The sequence below is a fragment of the Battus philenor genome, unplaced genomic scaffold (genome assembly GCF_028537555.1).
Source record: "Battus philenor isolate CCGP_79_NKW_IND1 unplaced genomic scaffold, ilBatPhil1.0.hap1 SCAF_25, whole genome shotgun sequence".
Classification (NCBI taxonomy): Eukaryota; Metazoa; Arthropoda; class Insecta; order Lepidoptera; family Papilionidae; genus Battus; species Battus philenor.
Genome location: NW_027181688.1, coordinates 3,097,539 through 3,110,776, shown reverse-complemented (window position 1 = coordinate 3,110,776; position 13,238 = coordinate 3,097,539).

Sequence of the window (13,238 nt, the reverse complement as noted above, 5' to 3'; positions counted from 1 at the left end):
TTTAGGTAGACTTATGCCTTGCAGGAGGCGTCTCTATACTGAAACAATGTCGACAAGGGGTTATTCAAATAAATTATGGAAGGAATAACTAAATAATCTATTAATATATAAATAATCTATTAGTTATGGTTGGAATAAGATGCTATATTTACAGAACTCCCAGCTAAATTCTCTAAAATATTTACAAGTTTATACACACTTTTTGTGACAGTCTGACGGCTTCTTTAAGATTACCGCCATGTTTAATTCCTTGAGCTTTTATTTCAGCTGTCAATACAGTTCTTTTGACCTATTAGGTTATAGTAAATTGGAACACGGCTTGTGTTCACATTGATAAGTTAAAATATTTGTTTTAGAAAACGAACAAGTATTTTTACATTTTTATAATGTATATTATAGTAATTTAATCTTTTAATCGTGGGGCGATCGTTGAGTCACAAATATGAGTAATTCTCTTAATGTACACTATTACCTAGGGCTACTTATAAAGATGCACCATGTTTAGTTGTTGATGGCAGCAGGGGTGTTGAGGTTTTGGAGTCGAGACCGCAGACCGGCGACCTTGTTAAGGCCCTCGGAAGACGTTGGGTGGAGACCACATCAGTCTTTGTTCAACAGTGAACGACCTGCGGCTGAAATTATGACGATTAAGCTGTTTATTGCATATCTTCTTTTAAAATAGCATCATATTGACATAGACTTTGTCAGATAAACGCCTTGTGCCTTTATAAGTTACAATAAAAAAGTGTCGTGTTTTGCTATAAATTGATCTACTGGTTATGATTACACTGTATGCACATTTCCATGCATGAACTGTTTAATGAAAAGAGAATATAATTAACAAATAATTAATTTAATTATTAAATTAAATTTTTATATTTTTAACCTTAAAGTTTAGAATTTTGTACGTAAGTTTATGGTTTATTAGTTTTAATAGACAAGGCGGTGGAATATTCCCTTTTTCAGCCGACATATGCCTACTGTAAGGTGTAGGCTTCCTCTAAATCACCATGATGATCTTGACCTGCATTCAGCGACTTCCTATCATCTCTCAAATCGTCGGTTCATTTAGTAGGAGACCTAGACATGCTGCGTGTATCAGCCTGTGGTCGCATCGCGAAACTTTCGGCCCCAATGGTCATCGATTGCATGAGCAATGAGCTCCTCCTACTGCTACTTCAGAATACTAATTCTTCGAGCTCACAACTACCACGGTTTTTCTGTAGATCTCTTAATTCCTGAGTCGATGTAGCAACGATACTCCCGGCGAAGTCCATCTATTGCTCTCTGGGTGATCTCGAGCGTTCTTATTAGGCCTATAAGTAAGTGACCAAGTTTAGTATACGTACGTCATCACTGGTAACACACATTGGTTAAGGACCTTCATCATCAGGATATTATTAAGAAAGAATTTTGTGGATTTTTTTCACCGCGGTAAATGATGCAATATATATATATATATATATATACATACATACATATATACATATATATATATATATATATTTATATATTTATTAATATTTTTAAATAACGTTTCGTGCGACCACCTTCTCATATATATATATATGAGAAGGTGGTCGCACGAAACGTTATTTTAAAAACCGGACATTGGTTAGGGCGTCGTTAAAATAAATCAAGAGTATACCAGGTTACGATAACAACTGTCTTCGACGTATTCTCGGTATTTACTAGCCTGAGAAAGTCTCCAACGTAGATCTCTGGAAACGCTGCGGTGAGATACCGATCGACCAGCGGATCAAACGCCGCAAGTGAAATTGAATAAGCCACACGTTACGAAGGGACCCTGATCACATACCGAGGCAAACCCTGGAATGGAATCCTCAAGGAAAGCGATGACGTCGCCGCCCAAAGCAAACCTGGCGGTGGACGATCACTGCACAAGTAAAGGCAGTTGGAATGACGTGGAGCGAAGTAAACCGCGAAGCTCTAGACCGCTTGAGATGGCGACGTACTATGGACGCCCTCTGCCCTATCTTAGGGACATAGTAATAAATGATAACAGGTTTCGGTATCACTGTACACAACCATGTTAGGTATTGTTATAAATTTTACGGCATTTTTCTAATTCAAAAAGAAATTCTATATTGTCGCGGTACGTAGACAGTCAAATTAAAGGGAAGTATCGCGTGACACGGGAACGGTGAAACAAGAAAATATAGGGCTATCGCCACGTAATTATACGTTGGGAATTACACAAGAATTTCAAGAATTGAGTTCTAGTTTTTTATCATCATGATAATGATGATGTCATTATCATATCAGCTGATAGACAGTCACTGCAAACAACGGTCTACCGTGAAGTTTTAATAAAATATAACTGCATATGAAATCATTTCAATCGCGAAATTCGTACCAACATCAATACGATGACATGTAATTATATGTTAAGTATAAATTTAAATACACAGTCTTTTATGTATAATAATTGAACTCTGAATTCTCAATGAGATAATTGTTATATAAACTCTATTTTTATAAATGAATCTTGCTCCGCTACAAGACTTTGCGTGTCGTTATTCTCTCATAAAACCCTCGACGTGGTCAGCTCACAGACGCCTACTTCAAGACATAGGACTATCCCAAGGATATCTATGGAGAGATATAAAATAATCGCCACATTTGGCGGGCGGGTTGGTGATCGCAGTGTGGTATTATGGTACGCAGGGGACGCTGCTGCCCATCTTCTTGTTGTTGAACTTGTTTGTGATAGTGCTCACAATCCAATATAAAAATTAAATTTTTTTTTTCTCATTTAGGATTTCTGGAAATATATTTTACTTCGTTTACTGTTTCATAATTTTATCGTTTTATAATCTGAATAAGTATCCTTAATATGTAATCATGTTTTTTTTTAATAATACATAATGAATATATATGTAAGAAAAGGACCAATATTTAGACACTTCCGCACATGCAGTGGTAGTCGTGCAACAAAATGCACCGTCCGCCAGCCCGCTGATAAATGCGTATGCGGCAAACAATGCGAATCACACAACTGCTACCGCCAAATCACTCAACACGTGTTCCACCCCTCCACGGGGCATCTTCAGGAGTTATGTTACACCGATTAGTGCCAAACACAGAGTGTGCCAAAGTGGCTATAACAGTATGTATATATGTATATACGTACTGTGTTTTACTTAATGATATGAAGATTTTATATAATATAATTTTATGAAATTACACACACAAAAGCCTAGCCCGCATTCCACAGTAAAATAATTTTTACTCATAAATATATACACAAGATACAAGTCCGCTTCTAGATTAAGTTAAATTTAGGTTTCTAGATTTAATTTTACTAAACATTATTAAGAATACGAATAATAAAGTGAGAATTAAAATTCAAAATATATTTATTCAACTAGGCATTTACATGCACTTTTAAATCTACGAATATATTAAAATTATAACTAGTAAGCTAAAACCGGCTCGGTTTGTTTATCTGCTGATAAAAGAAACTCAACACTTGATTTATTTAAATGATATTCAACAATTTTTGATATATATATTTTAATATCAACAATGAATAAGTCAACAAACCAAGTTTTATACATTTCGATCAACCAAAAAAGAACTATTGAATGATCTAATAAATTTATTTAATAATATATATTTATTTTTTCATTTAAAACTAGTAAAAGTAAGGTATTAGATATCTTGTGAAACTTTAAACTATATAAAACGAAGTACATGTCTGAACGAAGCAGAATTTTGGTGAGCGATTCAAGAGTTTTTTTTCAAATAGTTGTTCACGAAGGTTCGTGTCGCGGCGGCGTTGCACACGGGCGGGCGGCCGCAGTTGTACAGCTTCAACGGGCTTCGTCTACTATCGACCGAGGCCGAGACGTTGCGTGTTGCCTTTTTGTCTATTACAACCTTTAACTTAATTAACAAAAAGGCTTCGTTGTCGGCTTGTCTTCATCTCGAATTAGGTGATGGACATGTTTTGTTACGTGCGAGTTATTCCAGCTATGCGAGGTGCACTGTACATTAATACAAAGTAATTAGAAGATTCACAAATAATGTACACCAATACCTCACTTTGCGTCGTGGTTACGTTCCAAAAAAACACGACGCTAATTGAAACGACGCAAAGTGAATTAAGATTTTCTATAGTAAGCCATGTAAAGATTCCGAAAGGTACCAGGGTCACGAAAATACTACTTTTTAAAAAGAAAATTGAACAAAGTAAACATTTAAAAAACAATAATAATATAACACTGCAAATAAATTAGAATAATAAGTAAGAAAAGGACCAATATTTAGCCACTTCAGTGCATTCTGTGTTTTTGTGGCACTCTGTGTTTGTCACTAATCGGTGTAACATAACTCCTAAAGATGCCCCGTAGAGGGGTGAAACACATGTTGAGTAATTTGGTGGTGGCGGTTGTGTGATTCGCATTGTTTGCCGCATACGCATTTATCAGCGGGCTGGCGGGCGGTGCATTTCATTGCACGAATACCACTGCATGTGCGGAAGTGGCTAAATATTGGTCCTTTTCTTACTTAGGATGGACTTCCGCGAGGTAATGCCTGATTCCATTAAATAATTGGAATAATATTTACCTTTTTTGTAACCAGAAACAACACCTAAAAATTGATATAAGTTTATTATTCTCTTTTTAAAAAAAGCATAACATACTACATTACAACACACTACGTAATTGAAACTAAACTCTAAAATTAGCAAAACAAAGTGAAAATAAAACTGTATTAAAATTGCGTTGATTTTTAGTTACAAAGGGAATCACCGAGTTTTGATAGCATAGCACAATTAAAAACAAAAGTGTTGCCATCTTTTAGAAAAAAAAGAAAATTTAAAAAGAAATTAAACACTCGAACCCAAAACAACGCAAGCTCGAAAATCTAACGACGCAGGCAAAATTAGTACTAATTAAGCAGCAACGCAACTTCGAAAAATACGCAAAACGAAACGACGCAAAGCGAAGTATTGGTGTATATTTATTAAAAAGGATCACTTAAGAGATAGATAACAGTTAAAGTTGCGAGAAGTAACTGGAAGCGAGCAGCGCAAGACTGGCTATCGTGTCAATCCTTGGAAAGGCCTATACCTTGCAAGGATATTCTCAAGAGCTTTTAAAGTTTTTAAAAAACTCAGGGCGTTCAACATCAACAAAGCCGTTAATATAATGGCCTTAATAATAAATATATTATCGATATTTTTAATTCAGAAGCTCCTGTAAAATTAAGACTTAAATTAGATAATATTTGAAGGTGACTTATCATAAAAACGCAATATTTACTATTATGTTTACTATATTGAGAAATGTTTTGTTTTTTAACATATATGTCCGCCATTCACATCTATAAGGACGTTACGCATGTTTTGTTACCACAGATAACTAATAAAATAACAAGAAATTGTCGTTAAAAAATCCCGGGTATTAGGAAGGCAGGTAATTTTTTTGTATGTTGGTAAGACTGTCTATAATATTTGTTAAAAATTGTCATTTGACTTCGCCCGCCCCTTTTTAAAGAATGTTTTGACTAAGTCTAGATTGGTACGAAAAGCATTAAATTTTTTGGACAAAAAAAGCGTCTAAAACTCGGCTGATATCGTTCTACGACCAACGGACTCACCTGATTTGACTCCGTGCTACTTCTGACTATTCAGCAAACTCAAAAGACCAAAACGGTGATGCTATTTTGACACGATTGAGGAGATAAAAACCGAATCGAAGAAGGTATCAAAGACTAAACGGGAAAAAGACTGTTCCGACTGTTTTGAGCAATGGAAAAAGCGTTGGCAAAAGTGCGTTTTATCAGACGGAGAATACTTTGAATTTGAAAGAATAAATAAAGAATTTTCATTTCATAAACAAATTCACCTTACCTTTTTTATTATATTATTGTGTACATATTGATCGGTTACAAATGGAAAGCTTTAAAGGGGTGAATGTAATAAATCAACGGTTTTATAAATAATAAATAGTTTAATGATAATAAAATAAGAAAGAGCGTTTTACTCTGATTTTATTTTTATTACTGTATATTAAAATTACCTATTATCTACTATCTGTTCTGATTTAATTAGCATTGCCAGAAGTTGTTAGCTTGTCGCATTTCAGTACAAAAAAAATAATGCAACATATTTCCGAAGAAAAAAAAACACTTTATATATGGTGATTGAAAATGGTTATAAAAGTTTTAACCTCCCTGTATACAAAACAAAAGGACAAAGAACTAAGGAGAGAGCTATGCTCGTAATTATGCTGCGAGATCTGATCAGAATTGAGGAGATGAACACCTAAGGTTTGAAGATCGAAGAATTGCTCGTCTGGCAGGGGGGGGGCGCTCGTGTACCTGATGGCTGTTGGAGTTACTCGAGTGGCGACCACGAGTCGGTAAACGCAGTGTATGTTGCCTCCCTACCCCTACTACGACCGACGACATAGGGTTGCAGGATGACGCTGAATGCGGGTAACGCAAGGCCGATCACCGTGGCCATCTTTGGTGTAGGAATATGCCTCGCTATTAGTGTCTATTAGTTGAAAAAGGATATACACACCTGTATGTATACTAAGTGAACATTACATAATTAATTACAAAAATAAGTATCTTTCCATTCACGGTCCAGACCCTAGATTTTCCTTCTTTACTGAGATGTTTATAATGCAATCTTTTGTTATTACTCATTTTCGGGTTTTGTTTTGGTAAAGAATCTATTGTACATTTATTGGTTTATTTATTTGCTGTTAATTTTGATGTGGTTTCTTGTTGTTGTTTTGGCTAATATGGATTAAATGGTGATTGTTTTACAGAATTAGACTTTTGCGTTTGTGTATTATAAATAAAACATCGAACCATTTGAAAAGTTTAAATAGAAGTATCTTAGTAAGGTGAATTTAATAAAATGGCGCATGAAAAAGCAGAGCAACTATTGAGCTAGCGTTACAAACATAATATTGTGTCCCAACAACCGCAGCGTGATTCAGCACTAGAGTTTAAATAAATAAACAGATATCGATCAGATTCCCGTGACAGTTGTCAAATATCAAAATATTTTACGCGCGCTTTTTGTGTGACACGTCACGGTTATGTCTACGGCTAGGGTTGGCAACGATTACAATTTAACAATTTTTTGTTTGTTTTTAAATTAAATATATAATAATAATTCGGAGTAAATTTATGAGCCCGATAAGAACATCTCCATTAAAACTAAGAAAAGAAATATCATCATGCTGGTCTTCTTCATATACTTATATGGGGCTGAAACTCGGACCTTAAGAAAAGGATCGATTACTTAATAATTTTTTTGTGATATGGAGTTGCAAAATAGAGAGCAAATTTTACGAATTTCGTACTGTTCTTAGAACTAAAGCATCTACACTGATAGAACTCGGAGTGTCCGCTCGCCTTTTCACTATTTGCATAAAGTACTACAAATATTTTCGTGTTTTTCGGACACATAGCTAGAAAAAGTGGTGAAAGGCAAAGTACTAAAAGAGCCAAGGTATGGAACAACTTGCCGTTGTCGTTGTTTTCAGCTAACTATAAATTAGGAGTCGTCTAGTCGAGAGTAAATAGGTTTATTCTTAAACCTCATCATCACTTAACTTCGGGCGAAACAGGTCAAATTCTTTGCTTATGTTCGTTAAAAAAATACTTTTAATCATATTAATAGTGGTTAGACATGCGCTCACGCATTGGTCCGATCAGGCCAGACCACACTCGACATTAGTCTAAGTAATGCACACCGCCAAAGATTAACACAGGCGGTGAAGCATAATGAGCAACAAATGGGTCAGAATCCTCAGTAGTGAGGGATACATAAATAGCTAGGATCCCACAGGCAGAAAAGTGCCGTGAACTCAATGTGATAATTATGATGACATTAGAATGGCGGAGGAAGAAGAAAGAATTAAATCAAAATTTAAATTTGTGATCGATTTAAAAAAAAAACTTCCTTCGGGCACAGCCCTAACCCGTGCTCTACTTTCAATTCAAAATTCGATCGCGCCGGCGTGTCTATGCCGTAAGGATATATATATATTTTTTTAATTTTCGAGCATCGGATACCGACTGGAAGCCTCTAGTTGTTTATTTTTATATGAATAATGGCATTGTTTGTGGACAAGATGGCCTGTATCTAGATCAATGACGTGGAATTTGGGAGCGTTTGGCCGTTTTACGGTTTTTGTGCGTGACGTTGCTCTTACGACGCACTTTTACGGTTGCATTGTCTGTCCTCTGAGAACCATTGATGTAATGATAACATATTACCATGGTACGAATAGGCAAAAATGTATTTCGTTTATTTTTACTATGTATCATATTTCCATATAATTAGGAATTTTAATAGGTCATCTGGAATATTGACCACGAGTTATTTGCAAAGAAAAGTTCAATAGATCGCACTTTAAGGATCCACGAGACAATCGAACATGTAGACTAATTGAAATGAGATTGTTTACCTCTTTGGTGTAACGATAGCTAAATATTAATAATATAAATGTCAGTAAAACTTTTTTTGAATTCAGAATGACGTTGGCTATAAAAACAACTGCATTTTTTATGTTATGTCGCATTTATTTATTTAATTATAATATTTTTTACACGATTTATGTATAATGGCGAATATAACGGTACGGCATTACCAGTTAATTGTTAGGGAGTGCAGAGATAAAATATTTAAGATAGGTGAAACAAGTTAATATAATAAAACAAAAAGTGAAAACAAATTGATAGGGAAAATAATCACATTAAAACATCTCATATAATTGTTCTAATACCTACTAAATACTATAATTATACATGAATGTAACATTATCTATATATATATATATATATATGTATATATATATATATATATGTATGTATATTGTGGTACATAGAACAGAATCGTAATTTAAATTTAAAAATTCTCTACTTGGACCCGCTTTTATTTAAATATCGCCAATAAGCAAATAACTTTAAATTAAAAATATTCGATATTTTCATTTTGATTTTTATTATTTATGGTGCAATCAATTTTGAATTTTGAATTTAAATTGTTTTGTAAAATTATAACAATGTGTAATTTTAATTAACAATTTCAATTAAAAATGAATAATAGCAATTATAAAGTCACGAACTAAAATATTATTAAGAGATATGTAGGTAGCATTTTTTTTATTTTATTTAAATTAAATTTAAAATTAACATCCTTACAATACTTTTTTTCTGTTATATTTTTGTTACTCTTAACCCTTTCCACTCCAAGGCTGTTATGTAGCATCGATAAAATTTAATTGAATTATAGTATCTTGCGATTCTAGAATGTGTTTCATTCATTCGTGATTCAAACATTTTAGTAATAAAAATCTTTCCTGTTTTAAAATTTTCCGCAAATAGAAGTATTACATCATGTCGAGTATCACTCGACAATGGAGCTTGTGGAACAAAATCAGTGTCGAGTGACACTCGACATTGGAGTGGAAAGGGTTAAGGAACGTGATGTCATCGTACACAGAAGACGCAACTGCATCTTCTGGAAACTTATTTGTGAGCAGTGGCAATCCTATATAATTAATGTACAGAGTGTGAATTATATATAAGACTGTGTCCTGGGAATTAATAATTAATCTCTGGTCTACCACTGCTCTTATTATATACATATATGCGTTGTTTTTATTGCAACAATACTTAAAAACAATGTATACTTTTTGTTATAACAAAAAATGTGAAATGATAAGACAAAGGAGACTATAGTAAATAATAGTATGGCGAGCGTTAAAGTGATAAACTATATATTTTATTTACAATTGGCAATTTTGCAATGTTACCGAAGATCACAAAAATAAAAATTGCATACATCTTATCTTGGGCCGTATGGATCGACATAGTCCAGCGAATTGGTCAGCGAAGTGATATTAGGCAGGATACAAGGCTTGATGCAGTGTAGAACGCCCACCCTTGAAGCTTACTTTTTTTAAACCCACAGAAGACATTATGTTCGTCGGAAGACGCTAAATGCACCGGGGGAAGGGTCATGTCCTGTAAGTCCTGTGGCGGAAATATTGATTCTAATTGCATTATTTATTACAAGGTGTAAATGTCTTAAAAAGGATTTAAATGACTTTAATTATCAGCCAGTTAATGTACGGTACTAAGTACTTTTAAACTGGCAACTCGGCGCTATTTTTTTTTTGTGATTTTATACACCTATCCCCCGATTTACACGGTAAATACGTTCCCGAGAAAAACGTGTAAATCGAAAATTAAAAATTTTCAAGTCAAAACCGTGTAAATCGAAAAACTTGCAGAAAATGCATGATTTGCTATTTAACAGTTGTTTTTTTTTTTAAATAATTTTAGGTGTACAAAGAAATACAAATAAAATGAATTGACAAGTTTAAATATTTAATAAATTACGGAAAACCGTTTTTTTTAATTTAATTACAATATACATAAAAAGAAGAACAAAAAAGAAATTACTCTCATTCTTTTTTTCGGAATCGGTTATTAAAACAAAAAAAAAACTTTTTTGGAAAACCGTGTAAAAGCGAAAACGTGTAAAACAAGTACCGTGTAAATCGGGGGACAGGTGTACTTTGTCGCGTAAAAATATTAAGACAGATCTGATGATGGTCTTTTATCATCATCATCATAACATCTGTTGGACGTCCACAGCTAGATGTATGCCTTCCCTATATATTTCCAAAATAACCGACGACTGCTTCTGACACTGAAGGTAATATCAATTATACAGGTGAGTGGTTACATGTCTAAAAACTTCAAAGGCGTGAATATATAGCACATTTGCTGTCAATCAATGTATAGTACACCCTATACAAAAACCAATAATTTCGGAAATAATGAATAATGTAATGACAATATAAAACTTAATTATTTTTTATTATCTGTACCTGTTGACTTTGTACTGCCAGAAATAATTGGCCTGTGGCATTACAATATAGTTCAAGAATGATCACTTTATAAAGTTCATTCGTAATAGGAGTGAAACTTAAACTTTTTATAGACGAATAAGCTTTAAAAAAAATACTTATACTTTTAGTACAAAGCCTGCAGAGATAGATAGTGAACAGAAGAAGCGAGAAGTTATTAGATTGTTCAAATAGAAAAAAAAGTCATAGAATGGGCACCATACAGACTGTATTATTTTGTACTATATGTATGTCTGTATAGTAATGTATGTATTTGGATGTACGTACATCCTAAACTGTCCTATCCAACATGTCTTTCATCTCCAAAAGTTGACTGCTAGAGATCGCCTGGAGCGATAAGACCGCCTTATGTACCTTTATATAAATTGTTTCTTTTTTTTTAGTTATTATCTACGGTACAATAAAGTGTAAATAAATAAAATAAAATAAATACATATAAGCTTACTGTTATTTGTAACAATACATTAACGCCTTTAAAGCTTTTATACCTTTAATCAACCACCCTGTATTATCTTGATCGCTTTGCTTGTAAAGACTACAATCACTTGGAACGCGTGATAGTGACAAGAGAAGTGGAAGGAACCTATAAACAGAACTCCTTGGCGATGCTCAGTACAGATATCACAGGAGCTGAAGTTACCAGTTACTGCTGGAATACTTCAAGCTTGTTGACGTAGACAGGGTCTACGATGACCAGCGGTGAGGAAAACAGCAAGAGAGATAGAAATAAGTTAAAATTAATCGTGGGTGGCAACATTAATCCAAAATCGATATTTCACACGAGAATGTCATTTATTCGAATCTAGGTTTTTTGTTAATAAACTAATCTGTGAACCGGTTTGTATGTAGCATTAATTAATAATGAAATTCAATCTTCATATTTATCTGGAAAAAATGATTCATATGTAGTGTTAGTATATTTTACAGAAAACTTTCTAGGACATTGGTTATTTTTGTTTCGTATGTTTATCGGTGCAATGATATATAATTGCATATGTAATATTTATATATATTTAAAAGAAATTAATGACTATACCGAAAAATTGTTTTACTAATTCAAATATTTCACAATATAACTGAACTACGCGCAAAATTAATATCGCAGATTTAGTGATGTAATATTTAGAAATGCATACTTTTGAATTTTAAGTATTGGACCGAGACTTGCGTTCGTACGTCGCGGATTCAATTTCGGGAATAAAATCATAAATTATTCACATTTTATGAATTAACCCTTAATTAGGCGCATTAAGAAAATCACTCAATTAGGCGCATGGGATCTTAAATGACCCCAAAAAAATATTGAGAAAAGAGTATCAAAAAGGAATAAAACTTAATGGATTTCTTTAGTAATTAATAAAGTACTTTAATATACTTTACTTTAAGAAACAAATACTTACTATGACATTAAAAATATTAAAAAAAAAACAAAAACAGTAAACCTCTCTTTAAACTATTTTTTTTGGCATAGCCAAGATCAACTTAAGAAATAAAGTTTATTCAGCCTCATCAGCGGAATCTTCTGTTCTGCATCCGACGCAGTAAATCCTTGAGTGTTGCTGACAAATAAATTTACGACTCTTGAAACATTTTGGTGGCACTTTTTTGTCGTCCTTTCTAGGATATGATCAACAGCGCCCGCGCTTAGCTGTCGATTGATAAACCGCCTTGTTAACATTATAAACTTCATGGAGCCGTCTTTTTGTTGTCGCTGGTACAGCACGTAGTTGTATGCGATGTTTTTGGTGATCTTCCACAAGTGCCGCAGCTATTTTCTTCGAGAAAATCCGTCTTGTATATGTCAAAGTCTTCTCAGTATTCGCTTTGTGTATGACAAATGGGTTGATTCCAGATATGTTTATACTCCAGGTAAATGTAAAATAATATTTTGTGCTCGGGTCCTTACTGCGTTCGATGGTGGTACTTTACACCATTTCACTTTCGGGCCATTTCTCTGAGTATGTCGAGATAAAAAATAATTATCTTCCGTTGATACAGGGATGTCTTGGATGTTCAGACTCCTCAATTTCGCTTTCTGAATTATGAGCACTATCAATGACAGCATCGTTCAAAGTTTCGTCTTGCGAATCCGAACCAGCAACATCTTGCTCTTCATCAAGCACTTCATCCAGCCATTGCAATATTTGTTTGTCGTTAGGCATTTCAATTCAAAAAAAAAGAAAAAGCATAGAAAAAAACTCAAAAATACATAAAGAAATCACACCGTATCAAAATACACACATACAAAGATAAACAGTAAACAATATACTAATATAAACACAAAAAAAATCACAAAAGTAAAAA